This window comes from Giraffa tippelskirchi, chromosome 7, assembly GCF_054371585.1.
Source record: "Giraffa tippelskirchi isolate mGirTip1 chromosome 7, T2T-mGirTip1v1.2.pri, whole genome shotgun sequence".
In the NCBI taxonomy this organism is placed as follows: domain Eukaryota; kingdom Metazoa; phylum Chordata; class Mammalia; order Artiodactyla; family Giraffidae; genus Giraffa; species Giraffa tippelskirchi.
In genome coordinates this window covers 113,694,754-113,716,800 of record NC_137281.1, presented here as the reverse complement: position 1 = coordinate 113,716,800, position 22,047 = coordinate 113,694,754, and the positions used below count along the sequence as shown (strand labels likewise).

Here is a 22,047-nt window from a genome sequence, read left to right as displayed (position 1 = left end):
CTACCTGCCATTCAAACACACAGCACCTAATTAGGGTCTTGTTACCAGAAAGTCAGGTGTCCAATTCACCTGCTCATTCCAGAGCAGGGCTCAGCCCCTGGGTGTCAACCAAGGGCAGAGTGAATATGAGCTGCTATTGATACATGTCTCCATGAGACCCCACACCTGTCAGGGACCAAGCCACAGGGCAAGTATCTGAGAGCAAGTCACTTGAGCAGGCAAAAGAAGAAGGGGGCGGCAGAGGCTGAGATGGTTAGAGAGCATCAACAACTCAATGGACACAAATCTGAGCAAATTCTGGGAGATGGTGAAGGACAGACATGGGAGCCTGGCGTGCTGCAGTCCATGGGGTCACAAAGAGTTGGACAGGACTTATTGACTGAATGACAAGAACACGTGAGCAGAAAGAATACTGCAGAAGCTACAGAGAGGGGTTCTCCTCAGCCTGTGGATTTCCAGGCACTGGGACCCACAGCACTCAGCTCTCAGGGCAAGCACACGCACACACATGCACACACAAACATGCTCCTCAAGTGGGCATCTTCATAAGGAAACCAGAAAGGAGCACTCCTGAGCCCATGATCTGTTTTAAGAGCTGACAGGACATAACTTCCAAATGGAAAGAAGAAAACAAATGCTCAGAAAACCCTGTGTACTATAGAGCTCCAAAACCTAGCTTGAAATCTTTCTCTGTCATACCAGGTCAGAGTGCAGGGCCCTGTGGCGTCCTAACTGGAATAAACGAACTCTATCCTGGCTCCAGTGAAACCCCAGGCCTGCAACATAAACGTGCCCACTATAGCTGGGTAATTCCTGCCCCATCCAGTGCGCTGAGCCTTCCGAGCACAGGAGCATAAATGTGCCATTGTCAGGAATCCCACAGCAGAAGTGAGGGCAGCTGTCCATTCTACAATGTTCTTTTTTACCTTGTGGCCACCTTTAGACCTTTCAGAAAAGAGATGGGTTCTGAGTTTCAAGCAGGCAACGCTTCAAGCCAAAGCTACAAAGAAATTCCTGTTTTAGCCAGACCTGTCTCTGGAGGTCAACACCCCAACACACACACGTAGCAAGGTCTCTGAGGTGGTCAGGGTGGCATTCAACAGGCTCAGGAAGATCTGAGTGTGGTCTGAGGACTACACTGTCCTGTCCCTCAGCCTGACTCTCCAGACCAGCCTGGTCTCCTTGACACTTTCAACAACTCTTTTTTCTAGACTTTTGATTGTTAAGGACAAATTTGGATCTCTTTTTCTCTTTTTTTCCTTCTCCCTGCAATCTCAAATGTGTCAAAAGAGAGAACATTTCTACCATTGTTGTCAGAAAGGAGATGCAAATAACATGCCACCATCAAACAACAGTGTTCTTTTTACCAGAGAGAAGCACACCAAGCGTAACAGATCGCTAAGTACCACCCAGTGCACAGAAGTCCAAATGCCCACTTAGCTCCACCCTAGGAGAGCAGGGTAAGCTGTACTCTGTTTTATAAGGACTGTTGTGCTTCTGGTGGCAAAAAAAAACAATCTCCTGGCTCTTAAGTGGCTTAGGGGACATCAAGAACCGCAGCCCTAGAAAGAATAGAACTCATGTGGTCAAATATTTTCATTCATGTGAGGCTTCAAAACCTGGATCCCAAAGAAACTGGAGTAACCACTGAGGCAAAGAGGATGAAAATTTCCTGGACACTGGAAAATGAAAGTGAAAGTCGCTCAGTCATGTCAGACTCTTTGCAACCCCATGCACTAGTCCATAGGATTCTCCAGGCCAGAATACTGGAGTGGGTTGCCATTCCCTTCTCCAGGGGATCTTCCCTATCCAGGGATCGAACCCAGGTCTCCCGCATTGCAGGCAGATTCTTTACCAACTGAGCCATCAGTTAAGGGGTCCCCACTTTTGGGGGGCACTGGAAACTTGATGTGACAACACTGGAAGAGGCCAGCTGTCCATGAACAGGCAAGAACCAAAGGGGTAGGGGTGCTACTGGAAAGCTACCCGGGAGCCAGGCCAGGGGTAGGGCTGGTGGGAGCAGACTCAGGCCCACGTAATGATGGGAGGCTCTGCTACATATGATTCCAGCCCCACCACTCACTAGCCATGTGGTCCCAGGCAAGTTATAAATGATCCCTAAGCCTCAGTGTCCTCATCTTTAAAGGTGAAATACAAAAGGTGAATGTACATCATCAGGTTGTTGTGAGGATTGTTGTTGTTTGGTTGCTAAGTCATGTTCAACTCTTTGTGACCCCATGGACTATAGCCTGCCAGGCTCCTCTGTCCGTGGGATTACCCAGGGAAGAATACTGGAGTGGGTAGCCATTCCCTTCTCCAGGGGATCTTCCCGAGTCAGGGATGAAATCCATGCCTCCTGAATTGGCAGGTGAATTCTTCATCATTGAGTCACTTGAGAAGTCCATTATGAGGATTAAATGATCTAACATACATAAAAGCATTTAGAACAAGGCTCAGCACATAGTAAGTGCTCAATAGTTATTATTGTTGGACCATCAGGCCAGTGGGTAGTGAACCATATGAGGTAGAACATTTCATGAGTATAAAGATATGCTGTTCTGATGATCTAATCAATTGCTGTGAGAATGTATCTTCCTTTATTGTACCAAGATCTGTTTCCTTCCTGTTCCACCCTGCCCTACCCTAGCCTTCTTCTTTGGCTAAATATCCCTTCAACTGGTCTTCAGAGGACATGGTTTCCAGTCCCTTCTCTCTTAGGTCACTCTCCTTGGAACAAGTTCAAGTTGCATTTCAAATGTCCATTTCTAAAGCCAGTTCGCACTCAAACCTACATTCCAAGGGCAAAATGAAACACCTCCACCGCTGACTATCCACTTGCATTTCTGGGACTTCAGATTGCATTCTCAGGTCTGTGGAGCCAGCACACATGGCCTCTTGAGCTCCCTGCTAGCAGGAGATGCCTGGCCCTCTCGTGCCTCTGATAGAGGAATCTAAGTGCTTGGACTGTCCTCTTTACCCAGCCAACCTGGAGGGGCTCCCTCAGAGGGGAGGGCAGCAGCCTCCACTGCCCCTGCCCTCGTGGGGTGCGCCCTGCCTAGGCTGCGCTTGGACCACTCCACACCAGCTGTCTGCTCTGCTCCAGTCTCACAAAAACACCTGTGATGGGCTCCTTCCCCCAGCACCCGTGCCTTACAACTGGGCTCTCTTTAGCCCAGGAGAGGAGAGACCATCCAGGAAGGATATGGCTCTACTGCCTGTGGCATCGCTGGGGACAAGGGCGTTGTTTTGCTGCCTGTGTAGATTTTTAAAACCACAGCTACACTCAAGGCCAGAAATAGAAGGCACGCCCAGCCCGCTCTGGCTTCTGTTCTCCTGCCAGGACTAAAAGGGCACACTGCCACAAGAGATGCTCCGCCAGCTGTGCGAGTGACAGCCCCAGGGAAGGGGCTGAGGAGAAGGTAGGACAGCCAGGCCCCCTTGCCTGTTCCCCTCCATTCCCAGGCAATTCTGCCCACAAGTCCAAACCCAGACCCCCAGCTTCTGAGAAACCCTTGTGGGCAGACGGCAATATTTTCTTTCTCCAGATGATGCCAACTGCCAAGGGGCCCCTCTGATAAAGCGCTAGTGTTCTCCCTGGAAATACAGGCTGCAATTGGGCTCTGCTCAAATCTGGCTCTGTTCCCTGATTCCCAAGACCTTCTGGCTTCCCCCAGCCTCCACCCTGCCCAGGGAAGACACTACAGGTGCACAGGGGCAACCAGGTACACATCAGCATATTTATGTGTACTTACTGGCTCAAAAATGAAAATTGTTTTTACAGTGGCTAGGCTATCTGAAATTCACCACCTGAAATTCTTTCTTTGTTTCTCTTATCCACTCAGATGTCTAACCAAAACAGAAAAACATATTTTCTTTTTTCCTCTCTTTTTAAAGGAAACCAATATAAGCCAAAGTGATTTGACTTAGCTCATTAGTAAACATACAAATGGGGAGCTTCCCTGGTGACTCACTGGTAAAGAATCCGCCTGCCAATGCAGGAGACACGAGTTCAATCCCTGGTCCAGGAAGATCCCACACATCACAGAGCAACTAAGCCTGTGGGACACAACTATTGAGCTTGTGCTCTAGAATTGGGAAATCACTAACTATTGAGCTCATGCATAGCAACTACTAAAGCTCATGCACCCTAGAGTCCATGCTCTGAAACAAGAGAAGCCACGACAATGAGAGACCCACACACCGCAACAAGGAGTAGCCTCAGATCGCTGTAACAAGAAAAAAACCCATACAGCAATGTGCCCATACAACACAGGGAAAAATACATAAATATATAGATAAAATTATCTTTTAAAACATACAAATATGAGAGCATCTTTTTCTTGGAATGTTATCTTTCACCTTCCTGCAGGTCATGTGACACATCTACCTTGAGAGGTGCCTTGCTCCCCTCAAAAAGTATGAGTACTTACCTTACCTGGATAAACAAAAGAGTTCACTAAAGTGGTCATCCCTAAAACAGAGAGGAGACCCTAGTACAAATCTCAGCCTCTGGAATTCTAGAAGGCAGAAAGAGCAACTTGCTAGTAATTTTAAAATCCAGACTCTACCAGGTATTTCCAAAAATTAAGCCAATCATCCTCAAAGCAATTAGTCCAGCCCAGTTCCTTTCCATTTTTTTCTTTTTTCATTTGCCTGACAGAGTCTTTACCTTGGCTTCCCAGGTAGCTCAGCTGATAAAGAAACCACCCGCAACGCAGGAGATCCTGGTTCGATTCCTGAGTTGGGAAGTTCCCCTGGAGAAAGGATAGACTAACCACTCCAGTATTCTTTGGTTTCCCTGGTGGCTCAGACAGTAAAGAATCCACCTGCTATGAGGGAGACCTGGGTTCGACCCCTGGGTTGGGAAGATCCCCTGGAGGAGGGTATGGCAACCCACTCCAGTATTCTTGCCTGGAGAATCCCATGGACAGAGGAGCCTGGTGGGCTACAGTCCATGGGGTCACAAAGAGTCGGGCATGACTGAGAGACTTAGCACATACAATATAAGTACATCAAGTAGTAACATGTTCTTGAATTCATCTAGTAATTTTGATTAAGAAAAACTAAAAGCAGCTCAAACAATTATCCTAGTACCCATTGTTCCAATCCTTAGTCAGAAAGGACTATTTTAAGGCTGGCTGCTGTATCACATAGATTACAAATTACTATTTACTATTTTCTCATGGATAAAGACACTGACTTTCAAAAGATTTATAGGAAAAATTAATCTCTTTCTTTCTTAAGAAAATTGGGGTTTTAAAAACTGTATAAGACAGAAAAAGTCAGTACTGATATATATATGCTGCTTGAGCAAAAAGGCAAGTGACCTGAACACAGGCGTCAGAGAGTTTTCCTACTGCGCTGCGGTCACTATGGGGGTGAGGCGATTCTGAACCCTCACACTTTGGTGAAATAGAAAATGCTTTTCCTAGCTCTGTGCCTGTCATAAAGGCACTCTCTTTATTAGTGAATTCATTGATATGGGAAAGTTTGAGCATATCACCTTTGTTCTGGACCAAAGCTGTTTTCATCCCCAAATACAAAACTGAGGACCGGGGCGGGGGGGGGGGGGCCATCTTTAGGCTGAAGTTGTTTCTGATGAAGTTCTCATTAGCCCAGCTCCGAGGACACCTTTTTCTCTCCATTCTTTCTTGCACCCTGTCCAGTCCCATGTGTGAAGAACCAATCAACATGTCCTGACCTTGGTGAAAAACACACGGGCTTTTTACCCTCCGCTCTTCTACTTTCTCTCACCATAACCCTATGCACCTTTCTTTCCTCTCTCTTGGTCTAAGCTGTAGCCAGTGCTCCTTCGTTCACAACAGGCTGGGGCATTTGTGTCCAGTCCTGTATCAGAGCACACCTGGTGCAGTAACTCTTCTAAGCTAATGCTACATGCGCTAGAGGATAAAACAAGCCACATGAAGCACAATAAAGCAGATATGCAGGGGAAGGTAAGGGACACGTTACTGGAATCTTTGCTTTGTTCAGTTCAGTTCAGTTCAATTGCTCAGTCGTGTCCGACTCTTTGCGATCCCATGAACCACAGCACGCCAGGTCTCCCTGTCTATCACCAACTCCCAGAGTTTACCCAAACTCATGTTCACTGAGTTGGTGATGCCATCCAACCATCTCATCCTCTGCCGTCCCCTTCTCCTCCCGCCTTCAATCTTTCCCTGTATCAGGGTTTTTTCCAATGAGTCAGTTCTTCGCATCAGGTGGCCAAAGTATTGGAGTTTCAGCTTCAACATCAGTCCTTCCAATGAATATTCAGGACCGATTTCCTTTAGGATGGACTGGTTGGATCTCCTTGCAGTCCAAGGGACTCTCAAGAGTCTTCTCCAACACCACAGTTCAAAAGCATCAATTCTTCAGCGCTCAGCTTTCTTTATAGTCCAACTCTCACATCCATACATGACCACTGGAAAAACCAAAGCTTTGACTAAACGGATCTTTGTCAGCAAAACAATGTCTCTGCTTTTTAATATGCTGTCTAGGTTGGTCATAACTTTCCTTCCAGTAAGCGTCTTTTAATTTCATGGCGGCAGTCACCATCTGCAGTGATTTTGGAGCCCCCCAAAATAAAGTCAGCCACTGTTTTCTTTGTTATTTTATCCAAACCCACAAGTTCTCCCCAGTGTCATCTGCGAGATACACCAGTCCACTTCCAATGCTTCAGATGAAATAGAATCCACCAAATTCGATGCCCTGACTTGTCTCCATAGGATGGGCCACGTTCTCTATTCTAATTCCAATGCCGGCCCAAATATTCCTGAAGGTTCATTAACTCTTATTAGACATTCCACAAATCCCAGGCTTTCTGAGTTGGCATAGAGTAGCTGGGAAAACAATGACTGCAGAATCAAGAAGACTCAGATTAGAATCCTAGAGAAGCTGCCCACTAGTTATGGGCAGGTTCCTCTCCTGGAGTTTCAGTTTCCCCATTTGCAAATGAAGCAATATCAGCTAATCCAAGGGTTTCTGTAAGGATTGCGTGCTAGCCTACAAGTGTCAGGTAAATCTGCATTATCCTTCAAGATTCATTTCCTACCATCACTGGCAGAGCCCTAGTTCTTTTACAACTTTCTAAAGCATAACAGCCAAACTATGGCTTGCCAGTCCTCAACAAGCCAGGCCCACTTCATGCATTCTGAGTGCTCTGCTACATCACTTACAGGAATGTAACTCTGTCTCCTCTCCTCTCCAACTTACACTTCTCAGTGATCAAGAATTACTTCGGTCACTATTCCCAGTGTTAGCATGTTTGTGTTTGAAAACTGAATAGTGTTAAGCAAAAGTACATCATAATATGATAATGAGAATTCTATCAATGGGAGTCTACCCTTACATCCATGAGTTAAAATTTTACTTCTCATAATTGACATCAGTAATTAAATGAATTCAGAATAAAAGAGCTTTTCAAAAATAGCAATGCTATTTATATACTATTTTATTTGCATAAGACTTCAATTAGTTTCACAGTTAACAAAAATGTTCAAGTACAGAATCCTATTACTTCCTCCATTCATTTGACACATATTTATTGGATTCCTTCTGTATGCCAACATTGTGCTAGGTGCTGGGCACTGGATGGTAGACACAACCGACAAGAACTCAGTTCCCCAGAAGAGGAAAGAGATACTTCATCAATAAGAAGGCACACCTTTCTTGCATGTTTAAAATACTTTTGAAATTGGAATCTATCTTATAAATGCCATGGGCTAGGCCATGGTTGTCAGATTGATCAGATGTACCCATATTATCATTACTTCAGTTGAGTTAAGTGCACTGTTGAGACTGCCTGGGCCAAGCTTAATTGCTGGTTAAAATGTTTTTAAAATGACTAAGCTTTGATTTTTCAGGCAAAAATGCATCAAGATGGTGGTAAGGCATAAATTTGATATTTATTATGGGAGAAATGACTGCCATCCCCTAATTTCCTACAAGGTAACAACCATGTTTTATGGAAAGATAATTACAATATATGAAGTCATGCTGTACTGATACATGTGGATTGTCCACACTCTAAGCAAAGCAACTGACAGTAGGAGAAACTGCCAAATCCTCAAAATAGATGAAAGAACTCTCAAAGCAATAAGAGGGTACTGTGAACAATTCATGCATGGCCCAGGCAGGACTATCATTAAGGCATCCATGTCACAGTCTAATTTGTAGCTTTCCTTTAACCTTTTTAGTGGTATATAAAACAATCATACTATCCACGGCATGTTATATTCAAGGAACCCAGGTCTCCAGCATTGCAGGCAGATTCTTCACCAGCTGAGCCACAAGGGAAGCCCAAGAATACTAGAGTGGGTAGCCTATCCCTTCTCCAGCGGATCTTCCTGACCCAGGAATCAAACCAGGGTCTCTTGCATTGCAGGCAGATTCTTTACCAACTGAGCTATGAGGGAAGCCCTAATGAAATACTGTAATAAGCTCAAAAGCTTTTGCACAGCAAAGGAAGTCATAAACAAAATGAAAAGACAATCCACAGAACAGGAGAAAATATTTGCAAACAATATGACCAACAAGGGATTAACCTCCAAAATTTACAAACAGCTCATGCAGCTTAACATCAAAAAAAAAAAAAAAAAAAAAACCTCAATTTTTAAAAATGGGCATAAGACCTAAATAGATATTTCTCCAAAGAAGACATACAGATGGCCAACAGGCACATGGAAAGAGGCTTAATATTGCTAATTATTAGAGAAATGCAAATCAAAACTACAATGAGATATCATTTCACACCAGTCAGAATGGTCATCATCAAAAAGTCTACATATAATAAATGCTGGAGAGGGTGTGAAGAAAAAGGAACCATTGTACGCTGTAGGTGGGAATGTAAATTGGTATAAGTGGTATGGAGAAAAGTATGAAAGTTCCTTAGAAAACTAAAAATAGAACGACTGTATGATCCAGCAATTCCACTCCTGGGCATATATCTGGAGAAAACCATGATCTGAAAGGATTCATGCACCCCCATGCTCCTTGCAGCACTGTTTCTAAAGCCAAGACTTCTAAATGTCCATCAACAGAGGAATGGATAAAGCAGATGTGGTACATATACACAATAGAATACTACTCAGACATTAAAAAGAACAAAATAATGCCATTTACAGCAACATGGATGTAACTAGAGATTATCATACTAAATGAAGTAAGTCAGGAAGACAGATACCATGTGACTAGCACTTACATTTGGAATCTAAACTATGGCACAAATGAACCTACCTATAAAATAGAGACAGACTCATAGACATAGAGAACAGACGTGAAGTTACCAAAAAGGGGAGGGAGGCAGGAAAGGGATGGACTGGGAGTTTGGGGCTGGTAGATGCAAATTATTATATACAGGATGGATAAATAACAAAGTCCTACTGTACAGCACAGGGAACTGTATTCAATATCATATAATAAACCATAATGGAAAAGGATATAAAAAAAGAATGCATATATGTATATACCTGAGTCACTTTGCTGTATAGCCGAGATTGGCACAACATGGTAAATCAACTGTAGTCCAATAGAAAATAAAAATTAAAAGCAAACAAAAACAAGTAATCAGAACAAAATTTTTCCAGGTCTTGAAAATGTTATCAAACAACAAGCCAGATGCTGCCATAGGGAATACCAGTATAACTTAATCTGTATAGACAGGCAGGAAAGGTCTCCCTGAGGAGCTGCAGTCCAAGAGAAGCCAGCCCTGCAGAGAGCCAGCAGAATATTCTAATAAAAGGGAAACAGTAGTGCAAAGGTCCTGCAGTGGGAAAGAGGTTGTATGTTTTGGGAGAATTTTATCACTGGTTGTAAAGCTCTGGCCTGCTCAGAAGCCCATGACAACATCATGAGGCCACAAAACAGCCCAACACATAGCAAACATTACACAGTGATCCTCACTTATCTGTGGTTTCACTTTCCTCAGTTACAGTTAACTTCAGTCAACCACCATCTGTAAATATTAAAGGGAAATTCCAGAAACAGTTCATATGTTCTAAAGTGCACATTGTTTTGAGCAGCATGTTGAAACCTTGCACCCTCCCACCCCATGCCATCCACAATATGAATAGTCCCTTTGTCGAGCACATCTGTACCATATATGCTATCTGCCCATTAGTATAGGAAAAAACAGTACATATAGGATTTGGAACTATCCAGTTTCAGGCATTCCCTGGGGTCTTGGAATTCATCCCCCATGGCTAAGGGGTGGGGGATGAATAAAAATAATAAAAATAATAAATAAAATAAAAATAATCTGGAACTTCTATAAATATTTATTATACTTTACCCTGATAAATATGTGGAGTCTAACATAGTCTAATTCTTCTGGTAAAGGCAATGCCCATTGGCATCATCACCCACAAAGAAATTCAATGGCAAATAACCATAAGGGGAAAAAATGAAAAACAAGTTCAGATAAGGCAAATCTCACTTCTCTGCCTCTTTACCTTGAGTGCTTTATTCTCCTATCCACTTCTCTTGGTGTCCTTCACAACCCTACACTTTGCAGAAATGCCATAAATTCCTTCAAACCAGTGGATGGCTTAGTTCAGGAGACTTATAAGAATTTAGAAGCAACTTAACCTCAAATTCACCAGAATACTGATAAATAAACTGGTAAATTTCCCATAGCAAATTGGCCTGCACTGTTGGTTTGCTTACTTTCAGACACTTAGACTGATCCTCCAGGATTCCCTTTTAAGAGCTGTTCCCTTTTCAAGAGCTTAGAATCCTTTTCCAGACAGCAATAATAACCACCATCCACCTGAGGCACTACAGTTTCTGAAGTAAGTTTCATATACACTATCCTGCATCATCTGTCTTCACATCCTCTCTATGATGCAGGTACTAAGTTCCATTGACAGACAAGGAAACTGAAGCTGGGACCAAGACAAGTGACTTCAGAGCAAAGACGAAAGCCCAACTCAGGGCTCTTTCACGTCCTTAAGTAGGTTACATGACCTCACAAGGAGCCAAAATAGATGTTAAAGTGGGGTTGCCAGATAAAATATGAGACATCCAATAAATTTAAATTCAGATAATGAACAATTTTTAGTATAAATATGTCCCAAATATTGCATGGTGCATACTTATACTAAAAACTGTTCACTGCTTATCTGAAGTTCATATCTAATTAGGAGTCCTGTGCTTGGATTTGCTAAATCCTACCAGTAAAATGGATATGGGCATAAGGGAAAAAAAGACACTGTCTTCATTGCTGTGTGCAGGATTTCTCTAGTTGCAGTGAGTGGGGGCAACTCTCTATCTGCAGGGCATGGGTTTCTCATTGTGGTGGCTTTTCTCATTGCAGAGCCCAGGCTCCAGGGCACACAAGCTCAGTAGTTATGGTTTGAGAGTTCTAGAGCACAGGCTCAGTAGTTGTGGCACTTGGGCTTAGCTGCTCTAAGCCCGTGGGATCTCCCCAAACCAGGGATTGAACCCCTGACTCCTGCATTAGCAGGCAGATTCTTCACTACTGAACTACCAGAGAAGCCCTAAATAAGGAATTCTTTAACTTAGAGTCCATAAACTCTTTGGGGACCTGTGGATAGAATTCAGGAAAGTTCATGAACTTGAGTGGGAAAAAGGATCTCTTCACTAACCTTTAACTAGAATTTAACATTTCTTTTGATTACGAACATAGGCAACCAAGCAAAACAGATCACATTATGGTTGTTGCAAATATTTCCAAATATAATTTATGCTCACAACAACTTCAAAATTATGGTTGTTATTAGATTGGCTGCTGGATCTTATTTAATGCATGATGCAATTTGTATTCCCCAGGAAGCAGATAAAGAGACAGAATTCAGTGTTCAGAGGTTAATTAGGGAGGGCCTTTGGGATCCATGCTTACTAAGGGAGGAGAAAGAAGCAGAAGCAGGCAGGGGAGCAGTCGAGCCTCAGTAGAGACCCAGAAGCTTTGGTCAACAGCACAGTCAGTGCTGGATGTCAAGTGGGCTGTCAGAATCACCTCCATTAACCAAGATGGCCCACGTTTTACTCTCAGCTCCACTGTCACTGGCTATGTGGATGACCTTGGGTGAGGCTCTTCTCTGCAACTAAAGTAAACCCTGAAGGACCAGCAGCTGAAGGCCACTTGCTAACCACACTGCCAGCATCCAGGGCAGCATGTCCTTCCTAGAAGGGCATCTGGATGGTACATTGCCATGACCACTTGGATAAAGGAATTCTGTATGTATCATAGTATTTTATGTCCTACATTTGAAATCAGTTCCTAGGCTTCTTCAGGCTGCCAAAGGGATTCACAGAACAAAATGGTTAAGAACCTCTTAGCTGTTATTTCTCTAAACCCCTTCTCCTCCCCCTTTTCTAGCCCATCACAGCAGCACAATTACCACAGTCACATATCCCCATAACACTCCTCTTCAGTCCAATACCTCAAACCCATCAAGGCTGGAAGAGGCCAGAGAAGGTCATTTTCTTCTCCATCACTGTCTCCAAATTTTTCTCTTACTTTCAGGCTTTTATACGTGTTTCTACCTTTTTTTCTCTCCCACCCCTTCCCCACCCCATTCTCCGCCTGTGCTGAACCTGGACGCAGACCTCTCTGCGCTCCCTCCACTGAGCACTTCTCACGCTGCTAGCCTGCTGCCTTCTTTGCCTTCTCCACTGACCATCAGCCCCAGAGGACAGGCCCATGACCATGACAAGACAGCTCATCTCTGCTGCACCACTGGTGCCAAGCACAGTGCAGGCATGTCATGTGTCTTTATGGGAAGAGGAAGAGGGAGGGAGGGAAGGAAGGACTGTGTCCTGCTGTGTCAGTCTCAATCATATCTCGCCATTAAACAGGGGGCCCCAATCCCTAGGCCATGGACAGTACCAGTCCTCAGCCTGTTAGGAATCAGGCTGCACAGTAGGAAACGAGCAGTGGGCAAGCAAGCAAAGGTTCATCTGCCACTCCCTATAGCTTGTGTTATCACCCGAACCACCCTCCCCACCACTTTATCCATTAAAAAACTGTCTCCCATGAAACCAGTCCCTGGTGCCAAAAAGGCTGGGACTGCTGCCTTAAAGGATTCTGGCTGTTGCACTCCTCTTTTCAGTCTGTGCACTGGCTTTTCCTCCCCAAGCATTAGCCCAGAGCTATATGTTCACTGTTTTCACCGATGCGCAGCTTGCACTGGGCCACCCACCCCATGTACTCTTCTTACTGGCATGTTTTATATAAAGGGACCCAGCCTCTGTGGTTGGTGATAACTAATAGTGCAATGCCCAAAAAAGTGTAGGGAAGAAATAAGGAACTAATTTCCAGCTAATTCACTAACTTGGTCATCATCTCCAAACAGACTGACTCTGCTGTATTCCAAGGAATAGCATCCCCTCAGACCAAAGGGTACCACACCTTGAAAGCTGGCTCCTCAGGCTTCTGCTGGAATCAAACAGGCCTCTTCTCCCACAGACTGGGCACTGGGACATCACACAAGACTCTGAGCCTCCACTCCTCCACTTGCTCGAGTTAGGTGCTGATGCTGCCTGTGCAAGGCTCTCGGGGACCGAATGGAATTATCTTCCCAAGTGTCTGGCTCTTAGTAGCCCTTACTGAACGGGCGCTTCATCATCTCTCTCTTCCAACCCAGCCCTGCTCATCAGACAGCACGGACCTGCCATACGGAGGACAGGCACTTTCTCATTGGCTCATCACCTTCTGCGGCTTCCTAACCAGAGGCCTTGCTGGCATCTGTAGTTTTCGTCCCAGCCAAGTAACCCACCAGCAAAGCAGCACAAATGAGTGCTCATAGAGTGTGAATACCAACTCAAGCTGTGAGAGACATGTGGGGAGCAGAGCCAGAGCCTTTCTCTGAACCACGGATGGCCCAGGCAGCCTTTTCCATAAGGGAGAGAACAGATTTCTTAAGAAAAATCATCTCTTTCCAAGCTGCATTCTCACAGAGAATGATAAATGCCCCACACATTCTCCTGGATCTCACTGTCCCAACTTGAACAAAAACTCCTATTAGGTTCTTTAATCTACAAGTATACCACCCTGAACACACCCGATCTTGGCTGATCTCGGAAGCTAAGCAGGGTCGGGCGTGGTAGGTACTTGGATGGGAGACCGCCTGGGAATACCAGGTGCTGTAGGCTTTTGGGCTTCCCTCACAGCTCAGTCGGTAAAGAATCTGCCTGCAATGCATGAGACCCAGATTCGATTCCTGGGTCGGGAAGATCCTCTGGAGAAGGAAATGACAACCCACTCCAGTATTCTTGCCTGGAGAATTCCATGGACAGAGGAGCCTGGCAGACTACAGTCCATGGGATCGCAAGAGTGGGACATGACTTAGCGACTAAACCACCACTATACAAATAATAGAAAACTGAACCCTCCATATGCCAGGCAATGTGCTAAAGACTTTGCAAAGTTATTATTTAATATAAAGTACTATTGTAATGGGATTCCCTGGTGGCTCAGAAGTAAGAGATCCACCTGCCAATAAAGGAGATGTGGGTTCAGTCTCTGGGTTGGGAAGATCCCCTGGAGAAGGAAATGGAAACACACTCCAGTATTCTTGTCTGGGAAATCCCATGGACAGAGGAGCATAGAGGGCTACAATTCATGGGGTTGCAAAAGAGTCAAACACAGCTTAGCAACTAAACAACAACTATTGTAAGGCCATGAGCACTGTGTCCATCTTACTTACTGGTTTATTCCTGGTATCTAACCTAGCACATAATTAATTAAGAAAGGAAGGAGGAAAGGAGGGAAGGAGAGAGGGAGGAAGAAAAAGGATGTGTGTGTGTATGTGCATGTGAGTGAATGGATCATGAATGAAGGGAGATGATACTAATAAAATGCCTGGTACATTGTTGGCACTCAAGAAATAGTAGCTTTCTCACTGTTCTACTGTCTTCCTATTTGATCCAGCCTCAGCAGGACATCTAGACACATCCTACCAAATCAAGGCTCCTGTACACTTTGTCACTCTCACTCACTTCATGGATGATGGAGTTGAGGTTCTGAGGAGGTGGCTCAGATTTGGCGAAGGCCACAAGGCAACTTGTCTTGTGGCCAGGGCTGGGACTATGTCTCCCTCACCAGAAACCTCAATGTCTTCAGAAATGACTATGCCAAGAGCACCTGTAGGACAAATGGGTGTCCTCGTGTATGCCCTTTAGTCCAGTTTCTGATGGCCTGCGCCAGGCTGGTCCAAGGGCCCACAGGCAGCTGTCCTGAGACTCACACCACCAGTGATGTTGTGATGGAGTCAGTGAGGACAACAGTGCTCCCTTTTGGCCATCACCTAGTGGGTACACTCTAGCACACACAGCGCTGGCACGCCAGGTCTCACTGCAGCATCCCAATAACCATGCCTGGAAGGCGTCATCATTATGCGTCTTTTATAGATGAGACCACTGGGGCTCAGTTAAGAGACTCCCCAGAGTCACTCGACTAATGCCTGGAAGAATCAAAATGAGAATCCAAGACTCCTGACTCCCCATCCTGGGTTTTTCCCCTGCACTACAGAAAAAGGTACAAAAGATGAATTAAATAGCCATCCACATTCATATGTAATTCTACCATGTTTCCAGCTGAGATTTTCTAGCTGCTGATCCAACTCAAAGTTATCCTTCAGTTCTCTCCTGTGATTCCTTCTCAGTCCCTGGAAAGGGAGAGTGAGGAAAGGAGAGTGACTGAGTCCTCATTAAATGTGCGGCTTTAACTCAAGGAAATGCAGGCAATAACTTATCCCATTGCATCTGCCATGGGGCTCTCCAGTGATAATGGCCGATGCTTCAGGGACATGAACCACAAATACCCCATCCAAGGGTTAGGCTCTGGGGTGGGGGAGGGGTTCTCATGGGAGAACTATAGGTAGGGCAGACTTTAAGCAGGTGGGACCCACTGTGCCCACAAGATGCCCTCTCATTGGTTTGCATGAGTTAGAGCTATAGATTGGAGCTAACAGACAACTGACAATAGGTATTAGAAGTCTTTTAAAAGTTCAAGTCATTTAGCCTATAGTTTTACTTCCAGGAATTTATTCAAAAAGGTATGAATCTGGGTTGTAGAAAGAGGTCCATAAATAGGAAGGACTGAATCATGTGTTGTTTATATTTGTTTACATTTGTAGTCGTCTACAGCAGTAGAAGACTAGAAAAATAATTCTGACACAACTACACTTTGAAATTCTTTGTGGATATTAAAGCCAATTATTGATGTCATGAGAAATGTCCAAGACAAAACATCAAGTTGTAAAATCAGGACTCTACATAAGAAATATGGATATATTTATGTACACAAAATTTTCTGTATATATAGCATATATCTCATTTTTAAAAACTAGACAGAAACCATAATCCAATGAGTATCTTTTATTGTGGGATTACAAATTGTTTTAGATATTTTTCTTTGTACTTTTAGTGTATCTATTTTTTAAGTTTTCTACAATGAACATTTATTCCTTTTTTAATTAAAAAAAAAAACAACTTTGGTTTTTGGTTTGTTTTATTTTGTATTTTTAAGAGAGAAAAGCCCATTTAAGTCAGAGGCAGGGAGAGATGTGAAAAATGAGGACAGAGGTCTTTGAGCCAGGAAGATTCCCAGGAAGGTGGATGGATGACCCAAGGAGGCTGAGCCAGGCAGGCTGCTTGGGCACACCACAGGGATCAAAGGCCATGGAGTGACTTCTCTAGATTCAGTAGTCTTTTCAGAAGGCAGATGGAGACTTGTGTCTATCCCATCCCATCTTAAAGTGGTCTGGCTGTGGAGTTGGAGCCTTAGCAGATGCACATGACTTGGGGTCAGGTACCAAACATGGGCTGAGCATCTGCTGCATGAGATACAAGGTGGGAAGTGGGGATGAAATGTGAAACCATAGGCCCTCTCCTCAAGATGCTTGCAGTCAGCATGAGGAAGTGAGATGGTCATAAAAAGAGGAACTACCACAATGGGTCTGTATAGTCAAAGCTGTGGTTTTTCCTGTAGTCATGTATGAATGTGAGAGTTGGACCATAAAGACAGCTGAGAGACAAAGAATTGATGCTTTCAAACTGTGGAGCTGAAGAAGGCTCTTGAGGGTCCCTTGGGTTACAAGGAGATGCAACCAGTCAAAAAGGAAATCAAGCTTGAATATTCATTGGGAGGACTGATGCTAAAGCTGAAGTTCCAATACTTCACCCACCTGATGCAAAGAGCTGACTCATTGGAAAAGACCCTGATGCTGGAAAAGACTGAAGGCAGGAGAAGGGGACGACAGAGGATACGACGTTTGGATGGCATCACCAACTCAATGGACATGAGTTTGAGCAAGCTCTGGGAGATGGTGAAGGACAGGGAAGCCTGGCGTGCTTCAGTTGGTGGAGTTGCAGAGTCACACACGACTGAGTGACTAAACCACCACCACCACCACAATGGGGCTCACTCAGCAAACATTCTCCAGACCTCAGGGCCAAAGCTCTTCCACCTCCATAAAACTAGGAAAAACACAATACACTAACCCAAAAAAAGGTCACCAGAAAAAGGCACTTGGCAAAGATGACACAGAGAAGCACACAAAAGCAAAAAACTCATCTTGTCCAAACTGATGACCATTTCAGCCCAAAGAACACTCCACATTTCTAGGGCCTCTTGCCCCTAAAGAAGTCCAGTTTTCACAGCCCAGGGCCCCAGATTCCACTTAGCACCACCGGGAATCAAGGAGTACATCTAATGGAAGCTTGGCAGATTCAGGTTTCTCTGCAACTCCACATCCCTTTCTGACAAGGAGCCATTTTGAAAGATGACACTCCCTTGATGTGAATTTGCAGCCTGCCCCATTAAGGAGACTTTCCTCAGAAAACATTTTTAGGTCAACCCTGTTCTAGACACTTGCTCCCAAAGACAAGCTAGAACAAACTCTGCACCAGCTCAAACCTTTCAGAGCTCTTTGATGATCAGAATCGAGGGAAAATATTAGAACGAATGTGATTAATCCAAATATTCTCAACAGCCTTCAAAGCAAACCGTTCTTCTTTACTCTGGGAAGCACAGCTCAAGCAAAGCTGGCTCCCTTGGCCCTAATTCCCATTAGCCAAGCCAACCCCTTAAAAAACAAACAGACCTGAGAACAATGGGAGGAAGTCAAAGGTAAGAGGAGGAAAAGGGAAGAGGAAATAGGTACATGAAAGGGGCAAGAGAATTGGAAAACAGACTGCAATTAGCATGTGCCTTGTTTTATTACAAAAAGGAATGAGGGCTCAAATCCCACAGCCCCCTCAAAGGAACCGCTTGAGTTCACGCCTGTGCAACCAAGAAGTCTGAGGAAACTGGAGGCAGCCGGTATCTGTGTCCTGTCTCCACTCACAAATGGCCAAGCACTGGGCTCACCATATGCAACCGCCTTTCTCTAGGGTGTGGAAAGAGGGGTGTTTCCATTTCCAAACCTCAAAGCCATTTGCTCTCAGATAAACAAACATCTCCTCAGCCTCTGCTAGCTTTGCCCAGCCGGAAAGTTGTAATGCTAAATTAGTAGCATTTCAATCACATCTGTGACAAGTTGGCGACAGGCTGGGGTATGATGAGTGGAGCAATCAGCTGTTGTTACAGGAACAAGGCATGTGGACAGAATAATAACAGAGTGGTATAGTAATAATCATCATTGTAATGGTCCCTATTTACATAACATTTTTAATTGCCAGGATAACCAAATGCACAAGAGCGCCCGTTTGCTGTCAGACAGACCTGAGACAGAAGGCCAGTGCTTCTGCTTTCTAGTGCTGTGGCCCGGAGCTACTTTCTTGACCTTTCTGAGCCTCTGTTTTCCATCTTTAAAAGGATAATGATCTCTGTTTTGTAAGGCTGTTTGGAGGTCTGAATGAAATAATGTCTGTAAGGCATTTACACAACATTACAAGTATCCTAGTTGTAGTAATGTTGGTATTATAAGTAGTATTTTTATTATTTCAGCTAGTCTTAAGTGCTGTTTCATTTTGCCCTTAACCTCACATAGGAGAGAAAGTTTAAACACAATTTGGCTGAGAGTAAACTAGAGACTCAGAAAGGTTAAATGTCTCTCCCTGTAAAGATGAGTAGTTAATGGGGAAGAAAGGACTGTGTGTTACTTTCCTTTTGTGTCTGCAACAAATTGCTACAAATTTAATGGTTTAAGATATTTTGCTGTTGTTGTCATTAAATCATGTCCCATTCTTTTGTGACCCCATGGACTATAGCCTGCCAGGCTCCTCTGTCCATGGGATTTCCCAGGCAAGAATACTGGGAATTGCTGTTTCCTTTTCCAGGGGATCTTCCCAACCCAGAGATTGAATCCATGTCTCTTGCATTGACAGGCAGATTCTTTACCATCTGAGCCACCACAGATGCCCTAAGATATTTTGCACAAGTTATTACCTGACAGCTAGACAAGTTGAAAGTCCTAAAATAATGATGTCAGTGGGGCTGTGTTGCTTCTAAATGCTCTGAAGAGAGAATCCATTCCCTTGTCTTTTTCAGTTTCTAGAGGCTGCCTGCATTCCTTGGTTCATGGCCTCTTCTAATATGTTCAAAGCCAGCAGCCTAAGAAACCATGTGGCTACCTTGGGCCCGTCTAGATAATCCAAGGTCACTTCCTCACCTCAAGATACTTAATTTAATCACACCAGCAAAGCACCTTTGCCATATAAGCTAACATACTCAGGTTCTGGAGATTAGGATGTGGACAACTCTGGGAAAGGGTCATTAGTCAGCCTACCACAGACCGAGTCCTGTTCTGCAGAATATAACTATTTGGATTTGGTTAGGGTTTTGTTTATTTCTGCTTTTGTTTTGCTTAAAACTATTTATTTATTTAGCAAATACTCTGTGCAGGGCACATTTATAATTTATAACCTGTTCCTCTCTAGGCATAACCACATCAGAATCAAGCTTCATTAGTGTGAAATAGAAGAGGTCTGTACATACATAACCTAAAACATCACTGAAAGCCAGACTTTAAATGTGAAAAGAACTTTGAGAGATCATTAGCCAAAACTCGTATTTTGTACTGGGGCAAACTCAGACCCAGAGAGGTAATATGATGTCCCCAATGTCAAAGAGTGAGTTTATGAGATGTTTTGAGACCCTGAATTAGAACTGGAGGAATAAAAGCAAACTGAGAGACATCTTGGAGACAAATATCAAGTGGCTGGAAATGAAATTAAAGAGGTGTAGGAATCAGGGGTGCCTGAAGTTCATAGTGTGGGAGTGTCATGAGCTCAGGATATATAGCAGAGGAAACATGTTTTCTAGGGAAAATAATGTATTTAATGTGTTCTGAAACTTGGACCTCTTTTTGTAGAACTGGCTAAGCATCACTGTGAAATTTCCAGTACTCTTTCTCATCATGTACTCTCACAACTATGGGCATGAAACTGTAATCTTCATCTGATAATCACTGATCAGTGCCTTTTTTTTTTTTTTAAGTGATATACTTTATTTTTTAGAGCACTTTTAGGTTACAACAAAATTGAGCAGAACGTACAGAGTTCCAACATACCTCCTTTTCCCACACCCAACTTTCCCCACAGTCAATAGCCTGCACCTGAACAGCACCCTCATTACAGCTGGTGAACCTACATGACATACCACCACCCAGAGCCCATAGTTTACATTAAGGTTCATTCTCGGTGTGTTACGTCCTCTGAGTTTTGACAAAAGTTTAATGACATGTATCTACCATTGTTATATTGTACAGAGTAGTTTCACTGCCCTAGAATCCTCTTTGCACCACCTATTCACCCCTCCCTCCCCCTGCCCCCAGCCTTGGTTACCAATTATGCTTTTACTGTGTCTATAGATTTGCAGACAGTGCTTTTTCTTTCCAGCTGACACTGAGTTAGGCCTCCGGCTACTTTTAGATTTTTCTCTTTATCCCTGATTTTAAGCAATTTGATTATGCTGTGCCTCAGCACAGTTTTGTTGTTGTTGTTGTTTTCATGTTTCTTAACATCTATGTGCTTAAAGTTTTCATCAAATTTGGACATTTTTCTGCCATTATTTCTTCAAACATTTTTTTCTGCACCCTCTTTCTTTGGAATTTCCAGTTACGTGAACGTGAGACCATCTTAAATTGTTCACAGCTCCCTACTGTGCTGTTCACTTATTTTCGGTCTTGTTTTCTCTGTGTTTCACTTTGGATAGCTCCTACTGCTACGCCTTCAAGTCCACTGACCTTCCCGTCTGCAATGTCTATTCTGTTATTAATCCCACCCAGTGTATTGTTCATCTCAGACATTATTTTCAATCTCTAGAAATTCAATCTGTATTTTTTTTATATCTTCCACACTTCTTACCATGCTTACATGTCTTCCACCTTCTTGAATATATAAAACATAGTTACAACAACTGTTTTAATGTTGGGTTTTTCTCATTATAGGTTGTATTTTCCTACTTCTTTGCATGCCTGGTACTTTTAGCTTAGAGAAGACAGTATGAATTTTACCTTGTTAGTGCTAGATATTCTTGTATTAAATATTCTCTAGCTTTGTTCTGGGATGCAGTTAAACTACTTTACAGCAATCTTTTTGAGGAGTGCTTTAAAACTTTATTGGATAGGACCAGTGCAAACTTTAGGGCTAATTTACCTTACTCTGGAAGTGATAGCCTTTTATTTTTTTTATTATCTGTTTATTTACTTGGTCGCATTGGGTCAGGTCTTAGTTGCAGCATGCAGGATCTTTAATGCCTCATGTGGGATCTTTCACTGTGGCACAGGCTTAGCTGTGAGGTTGGGATCCTAATCCTCCAACCAGGGATCAAACCCATGTCTCCTACATTGAAAGGTGGTTTCTTAACCACTGAGCCACCAGGGGAATCCCAGGAAGTGATAACTGGGAAGTGAATAATTTAGTCAATGCCTTATGTTTACATGTTTTTTTCACCTCTGCTGGTGGAATACAACTCCTCCCAGCCTCTGTGAGTGCCAGGGAACTGTTCCCCTTGATCCTTTCTGCTGGTTCTTTTCCAGCCTTACATAGATTCCTCACATGCCTGTGCTAATCTCTATCAGCTGAGGACTAAAGGGAGGCCCTCTGCAGCTCTCTAGAGCTCTCCCCTCCTAGCACTCTTCT

General features: G+C 43.8%; 1 protein-coding gene, 1 long non-coding RNA gene and 1 pseudogene across 4 annotated transcripts in view; 2 read left to right on the top strand and 1 right to left on the bottom strand.

The window, feature by feature from the left end:
* The window catches only part of LOC145513504 (uncharacterized), a 251,480-nt gene that overhangs the window by 169,490 nt on the left and 59,943 nt on the right, over positions 1-22,047 (bottom strand). The gene's annotated exons all lie outside the window — the stretch shown is intronic.
* LIPC (lipase C, hepatic type) overlaps positions 1-22,047 on the top strand; it is a 180,914-nt gene that overhangs the window by 104,670 nt on the left and 54,197 nt on the right. The window lies entirely within an intron of this gene.
* Positions 13,994-14,112, top strand: LOC145515883 (5S ribosomal RNA; annotated as a pseudogene).